The 12706-nt window shown below is 31.2% G+C and overlaps 1 pseudogene across 1 annotated transcript; it reads right to left on the reverse strand.

The window, feature by feature from the left end:
• Positions 1-9216: 9216 nt before the first annotated feature.
• LOC143630679 (transcription factor bHLH14-like) lies at positions 9217-12492 on the reverse strand (annotated as a pseudogene). Its single transcript, XR_013153219.1, has 3 exons — positions 11904-12492; positions 10300-10630; positions 9217-9537 (listed from the first exon to the last, which is right to left on the reverse strand). The product of XR_013153219.1 is annotated as a transcription factor bHLH14-like (transcript).
• Between the last annotated feature and the right edge of the window lie 214 nt (positions 12493-12706).

Here is a 12706-nt window from a genome sequence, read left to right on the forward strand (position 1 = left end):
TTTACCATAACACGTGGGTGAACTTTATAAATGATAACAATTTACAAGTCTTAATATATATATACTAGCTTTAGAAACCCATGTGTTATACGGGATAATTTAATGTATGAATTACAATGAATAATTTAATACAAATAAAAAAAAAATTAAGTCTCTTTATTATGTAAAAATAATCTATTACAAATATAATCGTTTTATATCATCAAATATATTTGAATTTTAAATTGAGAATGAGTTGTTCTACCATCAGTATACAATAATGAAACAATGTCATTGTAAATAACATTTAAAAATGAGGCATTTCGATGTGAAAGATTTAGCTAAAGTCTTTCACAAAAATGTTATACATTCAATACCCGACCATAGACAAAAAAAGATACTAGATTTTCCTTTTTGAACAACTTTAATGTTGTCCTTATAAACACATTGTTCTTTAACTATCACAGTATTCTTATAATAAATATACAAATGAAAATTTTGTTTATGATTTTTAAGACTGAATATTTGCAAAAAAAATTAAAAATTAGAAGTATTAAAGTTTTCTTCAATATGAAGATGTCTCAAAAAATTTAATGTTAATTTACTATTTAAACATAAACTCTTTTATATATAAATTACAATTTTAAAGAAAATATATTCATGACACGTAATTATTATATTGATATTTTTTTTAATATTATGTGTGTTTATAATATAATTTATAGCATTAATAATTCAATCAATAGAGATTGACCAATTAATACAGTATTTTGAATTAATAATCAATACTATATTTAGAACCAAGTTTTTATTCTTTTCCATCAATAAAAAAGAAGTGAATTTGATAGGAATTTGATAGAAAGAATTAACTTCAAAATATCATGTATCCAGAATTATATATTTTTTTAGTATAGGCAGATATATTCAAATTATCTATTTTTATGAAGGAATTGTTGGGCTAGTAATTTTGTGACAGTTCCCTATAATACTTTTACTTTTTATGTTGTATCCTAGGGATGAGAAGGGGAAAATAGGGAGAAGATAAAAAATAAAACACCTCCAGCCCTACAAAAATACTTGAAATTTGAAATATATTTTGAACGAGTATTTGAGTATTAGATCATGCGTAGTTAAAACTAGGTACACCCGGACATTTTACGTCATGTGACGCATAGTCAGCTTTAGATATTTTGCAAAAAGTGGGTATAGTGGGAAAAATACCCCAAAACGCCTCTCTCTACCACTCTCTCTCTCGCTCTCTCACAAAACCCTCAAAATTTGTGTTATATCCGCATTTTGTAGAAAACGCTTACTCCAAAACGCTATGCCAAAAAGCCGGAGAAGGGGGCGGTGTGCCCCCGGCATTTTGGTGTGAAAATGCCACAACTCCATCCCATTACGGATGGCCTTAGACCGGGTATGAATAAGTATTATATTGAAAAAAAAGTATTATGCGGGTACAGGACCTTATGGGATAGGGTGGTATTTAGTGATCGAGTCCTATTACCTAAAATCATGTATTCATTTATCCAAACCATAAATATGAATCATTTAACCAAAAGTTATAATTATAATTTAATTTTTTCCTCAACTTTTGTCTAGTAATACGTCATTTTGTATACAATGAAATTTTCTTTTAGAATATGTATCTGGATAATATTATTTGTAATTAAAAACGTAAATTAATATAAAAACAAAAATAAAAATATATACTAGAAAATCTCAATGAATATTTTTATAAGAAACTAGTGAGTATACTCGATACCTACAAGTATGCTCTTTATTGACAAGCATCGAACCGGTCATTCATGTATGAGACTTGATTCCAATACCCAATAATTATTATTTTGATGATGTATTAATTCACGTTTTACTTTCTTCATATATAGCTCACAGGTCTTTAATTAAAATAGTGTCAGAAAACTATACTTTTATTGAATATTCTTGGTATGAAACAAATTACAAATACAATTCGAACCTAATACAAACTAATAATCCAGACCATCATATCAACGATCTAGTAACAATACTCTCACGAATACAAATTACAAACTCAAACCCTAGCATATGATCTGAATCTCAAAAAAGGAAACAAGAATGACTTGATGATAGAAAATATCTCGAATACACTCACAAAGACAATTGAGACATCAATGTGATGATCCCAAACAATATTGAACGAGAGAGAACAAAAAACAAGATATGAACAAGATGGCGAGGAAGAATATGGCCTCTAATGGAGATGACGATCAGACCTTTTACGCTACTTCATTATTCCCCCTTTTATTAGATGCCTCAAAGATAAACACTAAACTCAAGCTCACGAACTGCCATAAGCCCATATCCCATAGTTTCATCAGGTCCAGTTACTCAGCATAAGCCCATATGCAAAACACAAATAAAGACATATAAGCCCATATATTTTTTCATATATATTTTAGATACAAATTGAAAGAATGTACTTCATATTTTAACAAATAGCTAGCATATAAATACAACACTTATAAGCTGTAGTTTTGGGATAAAAACAAGTTAGCAACTTAGTATCACTTATTAAAGGTGTTTGTAAACGCAAATTAATTAAGTTATCCAAAGTCCAAACGAGTACTATTTTGTACTTGTCATATCTAAAAAAGTGGTCACGTGTTTGTATTTCATACTATTATATGGGCCTTGAGGCTTGTGGTTGGCATCATATGAGTCGCCCCCTTTTTACCAGGAAAAGAGAAACAAAACATTGGTCCCGTTTAAAAGATAGCGCACGTAAATAAAATTTGTATCAAGGATAGTAATCAAACAATATTCCAATCTCAAGAATCAATCCAAACAACCATGGCGAGTCAAGATAAAGACACTCTCTCTATAAGTTATGCATTACGTATATTTGTATTTATTGTATTCCTAGAGTTTAGCTATTTTATCTTGTATTTATACACATTGTAATATTCTATTTAAAAGTGTGGTTGATCAATTTCTTTTATGTTGTAGGAATATTTAACAAAAGTGGAAGCGTAAAGTTAAAGCGCTTAGGGCGGTGGTGGGATGGGGTGAATGGTAGTGTGGGGGTCAAACTCGCTCACTCTCATGCGAGATCTTTTGGGTTGGGACGAGTAAGTTGGGCCTATGTGGGTTATCGGGTGAAGCGAGTATGATGAATTTTGGTGGAGAGCGATTACCAAAACTCGAAGGACTGAGATTGAACTTGGATGATGTGTGAAGATGGACGGAGCAAAAAGTCTTAGGAGCTTCACATGAACCCCATATTTGTAGGTGTCGAAGATAAGTATAGTTTTGAATGAGTGTGCACTTCACATATTAGTTTTACCCTGAACTATTCTAAGCGGTGGAGCCATTCATTTTAATACCCAAAAGAATTTATTAAATTGAACACGGTAAAAAAATGGTTGATGTGAGCGGATAGTTAAACCCGAAAATAGTACCCTGAATTGGAATAGAAATGGGTTGGCGACAGTGTTTCCGCTCAACCGAGGTACCAGAGGATGCTACCCGCATCCACCCCCTCCACAAAAATATAAACCTTTTCTTACACATTTAATTAATCTTTTGTGTAAAAAGTTAAAGTTAAGTGTGTTAAAGAAATGACATTTTATATACTTGGTAAACGTGGCTAAAAAAATACAATTTAGGAACCTTTTATTTATGTCACGTTTTTACTAAAAATACAATATTCAGAATGTCAAATTAGGTTGGTGTTTAAACTAACCAAGTGAAAGATTTTTGTAATATAAAATGCAGTATGTGCTAGGAATGCCTAAGTAAACGTGGGCAAGATTGTTTCACAATCGGTCACATGGCACTACAAGACTACAAGTACCACATGTGACCAAGTACCTCGTGTGATATTTATTTTGGAGTTAATTATTCAGATTTTCAATATGGGAAGATTAAATTATGATTTTGGTCCAAACTTCTTTTGAAAGTTAGAGCATCTTTAATGTAATGTTTAGTTTTGATACAGCGTTGTTCATCTAAACTGAATAAATACATATTGAAGGTTTTATTCAGTTTAGTACATATTCACAAAACTGGATGGAAGTAAACATGATATATAAGTTTAATGTAATTAAATTTTTATTTAAATTTTGAAAACAATTTCAACCTCACACTTTAATTATCTTTCTTTTTAAATTAAAATATAATTTCTTTTTGTTTGTTTTTACTTTCAACGATAATTTTTTTTAATAAAAACATATGACTGTTTATGTAATTTTAAAATATTTTAATAATTTTTTTGTGTGTGTTTGCGTGTGGTTGGTTTATTTATTGTTTATGTAATTTAAATTTGTATTTATATGACTTTTATTATTTCTATTTTAAATCTATTTACTAGAACTTATTTTATTTTTAAATATTATGAAATAAAAAATAAGATACCTATGAAAGTATTTTAGTTTATAAAGCATTTGAGTTTATAGAAATAAAATAAAGAAGTATGTGATCATGTGGAATATATGGGTGTTTAAAAATGGATGTAGTGTTAGAGGAAAAGTGAGATTTTTTGGTGTTTGAAAGTGGATGATTGAAAATATGAAGTGACAGCTGATGTGGCGTGTTTAGTTGTTTTTTACTCATCCACAATTATAGATGCTCTTTGACATTTAGTCCTCCCTGTTCATTTGGACAAAATACATTTAACTGGTTCTTGGAACTAACGGAACTTGATCCCACAATGTTATTCTTCAACCCCAATATAATCTTAATCAATCAACTCCGGGCCATTAGCATTGAAACTTCGATCCCTGTGACAACATTGTGACCATCATTTTATTGTTCGATTCTCCTACTTACATCACACCACAATTGTCCAATTCCTCTGTCTACAAGCCTACAACACACTACTATCATTTAATGGTTCAATTTCTCCAACACCATCGCATCGCCACTATTGTTCAACTATTGAATTCCAACATCTTTAGGAAATTCAATAATCCAAATATCAAGCCACAAACAAAATCATATCTTTCACTTGTCGGTCACTTGTCTCAGTTTGTCAAATAGTTTTTGTTATGAACTAGTACAATGGTCGTGGATAGTAGTTTTTCGGTCCCAACGCCCGAACATTTTTTTTAGTATGATCAGGTTTGCTATTTAAAAAGTGGTTGCAATTTTGCTTGTTGTATGTTTACCTGTCAGTTTATTGTAACCGTTTTAGATTATGTGTTAATCGAACATGATTATAATACTGATAATAAAGTAGGTTATTGTTTATATGACAGGGAAGATCTCTTAGGAAAGGTTATTAATATATTACTTTCGTATATTAAAATTGTAACTTCTTAACATGTACTTCAAGCTTAAATGGTTGTAAACATGCTTGACTTTGTTGTATTTCATGTATTATTTGTTGTACCTTTGTTTTGTGTTTAGAGACTTACACATGTTGTTATTGGTATCCACGTATTTCTTTATGGTTATTGTCATAAGTCTATATGGTTATTATCATAATACCTTAATTATTTTGTTAACGTTTTTTTTATCAGAGTGCTTTAATTCAAGTTGTCGGCATCTTCGTTGAGATGGTTGGTTGTTTGATTGATTGATTGTTTCTGGCCACGTGGTTACGGAGGGATAGATTGCCTTGTTGCTGGCGGCTCTTCGGTCATCATGGCGGAATCGACGAAAACGATGATGAATTAGTGTTGTTCCCTACGATTGCTTTGTTCCGACGATGACGAAGAAGAAGAAGAAGGGCAATTAGAGATTAGTAGGCCATCTAAACTAGGGGTTAATAGAGCTGAATTTTGTTATATATATGTAATCAAATCCTATGTGTACTCTATGTCTAATTGCTTAATGTACTATTTGTCTAACATACTATACAATAACCCGCACAACACATGAGTTCTCCATGCTAGTTAACGTCCATACTATATTATAGGGTGAGATTCGTTACATATAAAATTAGTATAACAAATAAGTGAATAACAAGATTAATTACTGTTTTGAATTATAGTCTCATAAAAATTATGTTATAGATATAATACCGTGTAATAATAATAATTCTAGTTTAAAAGTTATAGTTTAATAATAGTTAATCTAGTGTTAACACAATTATTCTAGTTATTTATACATTTCTCAAATAAAATGAATTTGTATATTCAAACTTATATATTATAATCTATACCATATAATATTATTATGTTTATGAATAACATGATTGCTTTTATAAGGTTATAGTGACATGTAACTAATAAACCCAATGGCATGTACGTATTTAATTATTTTCACTGTTTTTTTAGTTACATATTGTCACTATTATAATAAATGAATTCTGCTCAGACCACACCAGCTGACAAACCACATCAATAAATTATACTTAAAGAAAAATTTTAAAATGTTTCACTTTTAAATAAAGATTCTAAATATATTTCTATAAAATTCAAATTCTTTTTTTGTCCATTTATTAACTCGTTTTCGACTCTACGTTAGGAAATCAAGACGATATGTTTCTTAACGCTGCCTCCCCTCCATATTAGCTCATAACCCGTCGCCTCTCCTCCTTGTTAGCTCAAAATCCATCACCTCCGCTCCATGTTAGCTCAAAACTCATTGCCTCCACCCTATGTTAGCTTAAAAAGTAAATCTAAGATATATTGTTATTTAAAAAACATATCTAAGAAAGGTACACATAAAATAATTTGACGGTATGCATGACTTTTCTAAATCATATTATTATCTAAAATTTAATATACAAGAACTTAAAAACCCATAAAATTTAAAATATTCAAATATTTTTTAATTAAGTTGTGGATCCATGTTTTTTGGTAAAGATAAGATATATTTTTTTTAGCTAAAATAGGGTGCAGGCAACGAGTTTTGAGCTAACATGGAGCAGATGTGATGAGTTTTGAGTTAACATGACAGGGAGGCGACGAGTTATGAGCTAATATGGAGGGGAGGCGACGAGTAAAGAAACATATTGCCTTGATTTCTTAACGTAAAGCTGAAAGCGAGTTAATAAAGGTATAAAGAATAAATTTGAATTTTGTAGGGACATATTTGAAATCGATCTCTAAAAATAGGATATTTTGGGAATTTTCCATTATAATTAATAGAAAAAGAAAAAATTAAAAAAAAAAAAACAAACCAAACCTTTGGACCCCACGATCTGAATAATTGGAGTTCGTAGGGCTCTTTGGTTCTGGTTCCGTATTACTGTCATCACGTGACACTTCTCCATAGATCCTGCTACATCGTACTACCACGATATCACTTCTTCTAATCATGTCGGATGACTATCAAACCCAGTATCTTGGGAAGTTCAATTTTCCGGTCTAGGTATCTGGTGCCAAATAAGTTTTTTATGAATATAATTTTGGTTAAATTCATAAAAACAAGAAAAACATGTACAATAAATGAATTATCGGAGTAAATTATATTTTTAAGTAACAAGTTTAAGTATTAAAGTTTTAAAATTACAGGTATGGGTACTAGTGTTTTAATTTTATAACATTGTTTGCTAAAAGTTAACGAAATTTGCGTCAACTTGTCGTCGTAACGCTCGGGGTTACCAATGCGCAGGCTTCAGCGTTTGGATTTTAACAACGCCCGGTTATTACTGACCGAATAACATTGTTTAAATATTTTAATTATTTTTGTATGATAATCTTTTTATATGATAATTCAATAAATTTATATTTTAGATTTTATTAAGGTACCTTTAAAACCTTAGTACTCATATAGTTATATATGCAATACATTTTTAAATAAATTGTATTTCTCATCCATGAGTTAATTAATAATAACAAAACGCATATATATGTGTACCAATTTATGTCATTAATCTCTAATGGAAGTTACATTTTTTAGTTAGAGCGTTTGTAAGTGTGTGACAAAGAAAGTGACTTCGGACTTTTGAATTCTCAGAACCTCCTTCGAATGAAAGAACTTGAGAGGGCCTCACAGACATCTCTCTTCAAGCGGCAGTGCAAGCTCAGATGATGTTAGCGCTGGCAAAAAGTCTCGTTACGTGATAGTGAGAAGGGCTTAGGCCACATAGAGGCCATGACCACGATGCATGATCGTGTTAGTGCAATAGTGGTCTTTATTGTGGATGTGGTTAGGGTGTTCGTGTGTGGGATCAAGTTGTTATGGCAATATGGCGTGAAAGTTCAAGTACATTTAAGGGTTTAATATTTTATTTTTATAGAGCCAATTATATGCTTTTAAATAACTTGTAATCGTTAATTGAAAAATGTTTGTGGTCTGAACAGGGTTGGGCTATTCTACAAAGGCTCAGAGCATTCCCAACTCATCCCCTAAATTTATGTGATGAGAGTTTATAAATTATAGGATAAGTTTTAAGTGATTGTGAGTGTAAATTATAGGGTGAAGAGAGAAAATATAGTACTTTTTTTGTAAATTTGGGGAAACTTTAGTTGTCCTTATTTATTTTTTAATTTTTGTTGAATTTGTTGTGAGTAGATGAAAAAGAAAAATGTAATGATAAAATTATAAAACAAATGAAATTTAATTAAATAAGAGAGAAAAATGTAGTTTTTGTAGTATAATTAAAGAGATAAGGGTGAGGAACAGGCTGAGAATGCTCTCACAAAAATATGAAAATGTGAGAAGCCAAAATTAATTGACACGTGTCAAGTGAGGACCAAAGTAAGAAGGTCATAAAAGTAATAATACATATATTCTCTCTTCATAAAAGTAATAATACATATGTCAAATTCCTATATTATTTTAAAACATCTATAACCTTTTCATATGATATTTTTTAAAAAACTTAACCATAGTAACAAGCGTTTTTTTATCTTAAATATGAATATGACTTTGTTATATAAAAATTACGCCATTTTGTCTTTCAAACATACCATTAATGAAACAAACTAGACATAACAATAAACTTATAAAATTTAAATGTTAGATTGGTTATTACAAATAAAATATTATCAAAAGAAAAAACAAACCTTTAACTAACGAATATAAACCAACGAATGTAAATGAACACTTTACCGAACGTTCACGAATACAAATGAACGATTGCAACCTTTGTTCATGTTCATTCATTTAACTAAACGAACAAAATTTGGTACTTGTGTTCGTTCATTTTAAACGAACGAATGTAAAGGAATTTCCCGTTAAACGGTTCACGAACTGTTCGTTGAACGTTTGATTCGTTTAAAACCCTAGATAGGAATAATCAAAAGCTATATTGTATGAAACAACATCAAAAGATAGATAAAATTATGAAGGAAAACTATAAATTTAGTTATTATTCAACCTAGTAAGAAGATAAGTTTTCACTTGATCTTGTGTAAAGCCAGAGATCCTAGTGACAACATCTTGAAGCATGACATCGTTAACACATGACAAGCTTGCATGGTGAACTTTAGCTTCCATTTCTCGCAACGCATCCAACAATATTTTCGACTCAGACCAATCCTTACTCTCGGATTTCACTCTAATCATCGCATATTCACCCACCATTTTCACATCCACTTCAGTCATTTTCTTTTTATTCACGATATTATAAATCTTTGTTGCCGGTTTGGGGACAGTGTTAGCATTCATTTTCGACATCTCCACCTATTAGACACAATGTAATTAGAACAGATGTTAGAGGTAGCATAATCTAAACATGAATTAAGTATATAATGACGGGAACGGATCCTATGTTTGGCCACAGAGGGTATAGGAAAACCCCTCAAATCACTAGTTTTATTTATAAACTTATAAGTTTTAATATATTAGGTCCAAATACCCCCGTGCCTCATACATAATTTTATTAGTGCCCCAAAACCAATATTTATTAGTGCCCTAAAACCAATATTTTGAGCTCAACTTTAAATTCCAAGTTTAATTTTGTTTTGTAAAATAACACTTAAGCCCATATTGCTTAATTGTCTAACCACTTCATCAATTGAAAATTTGCAAGCTACAACTTATACGTGAGTGCAATACGAACATGTTCCTTCTATTTCACATCTCAGGTATGTACGTTAATAGTGTGCAAAATTAGGAAAGATTAAAGACTTTGTAATTTGCAATTGTCGAAAAAGAAACACTTGCAAGTGTTACGAATAAAGTTGTAACAGACCATTTTCAAATAATGAAATCACATAGAGGTCAATTGTAATATGAGTTTTGTTTATTATGTTTGATGAATTTTTTTGTTTACATTGTTATGCTTAGTTTATTTAACGTAGTTTTTTTACTCGACCCATTTTGGTTTGACTTGTTTTTAGTTTGATCTGACCCGTTATAGATCGGCTTGTTTTGACACGCGCTATCTAAATTTCCTGGATCCGCCATATAACACCATCTTTTGTAAAAACCCTAATTACATACCTTTACTTTCTTTAACTTTCGGTGGTTGTTAATCTCTAGCTTTGATTCCAGTTCTTCCACCTTTTCTTTCAACTCATTGATATAACACACGGCGTCACCCAACAAGGACGCCTTGTCCATTTTGGAGACATTTGGGACAATGGACCGCAGGGCGTAGAAGCGTTGGTTGAGCTTCTCACGCCGCTGGCGCTCCGCCTCTACGTGGTTCAACGGTGTTTTTCCTCCTTTCTTTTTCACCTCTGGGATTTTGGTGGGTGTAACAACCAATTGGCAATCGGAATCAGAATGTTCGCATTCTGTGTTTGAAGTTGGAATAATAGGTTTTGTGATCCTGCAAATATCGTAAATAAATTAGAGCTCGTATTAAATTTCAAATTTTATAAAAGAATTTTAATCGTATCCTTATAAACAATTTAGCTAAAAATCGTACATATAGCTTTCACGTCATCTTCTTCACTTTACTAACTACAATTTATAATAGGGGTCAGCAATACACACCATCTAATATCTAATCTTACACCGTTTTAAATAACCCTTGAGATGGAGGTCAAATGGCCGTTATGACAACAACAACAACGTCGTTCAAAGTTTGATATTAATCTTAAAAGTATAAACCCCTTATGGTTAGAAGGACTGTCAGGATATTATTTAAAGTGTTATTCTATTCATAATCTTCAAAGTATGACGTTTTTTTCGGTTAAAATGATCATTTTAAGTGTTTTGGGAATGGTCATTCTATAGTGAAAATCATATAGGAGTGGTTAGCTACATCATGAGGTGGGCTATAACATCCACATTAGGTAGTTTATCCTGTATCCATGTAAAAAATTTAGCTAAAAACATAAGTAAATCCTTGGTATTTATTAATTTTTTAAGACACTCGTGTCTTATTCATCATAGTTTCTCAACTATTCTTTTCTCTCTCTCTCTCTGAGTTGTTTAGTTCATTCAGATTTTAATGAGTTAGATCTGAATGAGTCTCTGTCCCATTCAGCAACAACTATAAGTCTGAACGATTCAGACCTAATTTTAACCATTTAAATGTTTTTCTATTTGAACCAAACAGTCTGAATGAATCAGATGTTTACATCTGAATAGTTTCATTCAGATATAAACAAACAGCCCCTTAATCACAACTTAAAAAAAAATATAGATATAGAAAATGAATATGTATTTGAATCATTAGAGAATCCTTGTAGGGTTCCTAAATTACTTTCTTATTTTATGAATCCTGATAAGGATGTTTTAAGATAATACAAAAGTGTTTGCAGTTGATTTTTAAGTTGAAGTTTGGTTCTTATAGTCACTCTACAAGTAGAAACCAACTCAAACTCATAAACCAACAAGCTAAAACCCTTTATTTATTTATTAAACCATAAAATATTATTAGGGTGTTTGGGATTCCTTATTTAACCTCATAAGAACTTATATAAATCATAAGTTATAAATTACAAAAGTTGTAGCTTATGACTTATACACTCACAATTTTTAACTTTCCCAAACATCTTATAACTAAGTTATAAGTTATAAGTCATACGGAGATAAAATAAGCAATCCCAAACATCCCCGTATAGTAACATATTTATTTACATTAATATTATTACCGGCCAATCTTTCCAACTTCAGTTGTGTCTTGTCGTGTAAGCAAAGTAACCGGATGAGAAGACGATGAAAAAGAAGAAGATCCAGCACCAAACATTGACTGAACTTGATGAACCAAATCAGACTGTTCCATTTCATTAACCAAATCAAAAGAACCAATCTCCACAACCCCATTACAACTAGGAACATATACAAGTGTCTCCAGCCCATGAATAGTGTCTCCAGCCCATGAATATGAGCTTCCTTAGCTCGGTCACACTCGTACGACATAATATTATTAGCACCAGTTAACCATATGATAGAGTTACTAGAAAAAGATTTAATGGGGGCTGAGCCATCGCCTAAAGTGAAGGTTTTGGTCAAGGAAACGGCGTAGAACCAGTCGGTGTCATCTGGGGTTTGGAGGAAGTAACCATCGGCCCATGTTAACGCAACGTGACCGTTTTCATGGTTAATGGTTTTCCAAAAAATGGCGTACGCCCACGGGTGGTGAGGTTGGGTTTGGAGAAGGAATTGAAGCTACTTGTGGTGGTCGGTGACTGAGACGATGGACGAAGAAGTTGAAGGTGACATGATTAAAAATTGGTCCATTGTTTCGGAATTGGAATTGGAATTTGAATAGGAATAAAAAGTGACAGAAGTAACATATGTTTATATAGATTTAAGTTGGTTTAAATAATATTACTATCCTTTCTACATGACTACATCAATGTTATTAAGACACTGTTTAATAAAATAAAAAGTACTACAAATATGGGATGTTACTTGTTTTATATTAAAAGAATCATCCAAAAACTTTGTTTTG

Source organism: Bidens hawaiensis, unplaced genomic scaffold (genome assembly GCF_021521415.1).
Source record: "Bidens hawaiensis isolate Kalapana, Puna unplaced genomic scaffold, B.hawaiensis_p1.1 tig00005780_1, whole genome shotgun sequence".
Taxonomy (NCBI): Eukaryota; Viridiplantae; Streptophyta; class Magnoliopsida; order Asterales; family Asteraceae; genus Bidens; species Bidens hawaiensis.